Source organism: Plasmopara halstedii (genome assembly GCF_900000015.1).
Source record: "Plasmopara halstedii genome assembly, contig: Scaffold_614, whole genome shotgun sequence".
Lineage (NCBI taxonomy): Eukaryota > Oomycota > Peronosporomycetes > Peronosporales > Peronosporaceae > Plasmopara > Plasmopara halstedii.
In genome coordinates this window covers 1279156-1279727 of record NW_020187532.1, presented here as the reverse complement: position 1 = coordinate 1279727, position 572 = coordinate 1279156, and positions in this window count along the sequence as shown.

Here is a 572-nt window from a genome sequence, read left to right as displayed (position 1 = left end):
CCGACGCATTCGATTGACGTGGCGGCAATAATATCTGCATCAAAAAGCACGCAACAAAATCAGAAGCTAAGATATCAAATCAAATGCGTTTTAGCGCAACTAGACGTCCTACCGCAAATCTTATTCGATCCGACGCATTCGATTGACGTGGCGGCAATAATTCCTGCATCAAAAAGCACGTAACAAAATCAGCAGCTAAGATATCAAATCGAATGCGTTTTAGCGCATCTTGACGTCCTACCGCAAATCTTATTCTATCTGACGCATTCGATTGACGTGGCGGCAATAATTCCTGCAGCAAAACGCAACGGAATCAGAAGCTGATATATCAAATCAAATGCGTTTCAACGCATCCTGACGTCCTACCACGAATCTTGTTCGTTCAGACGCATTCGATTGACGCGGCCGCAAAAATTTCTGCATCAAAAAGCACGCAACGTAATCAGCAGCTAAGATATCAAATCGAATGCATTTTAGCGAATACAGACGTCCTACAGCAAATCATATTTGATCGGACGCATTCGATTGACGTGGCGGCAATAATTCCTGCATCAAAAAGCACGCAACGTAAT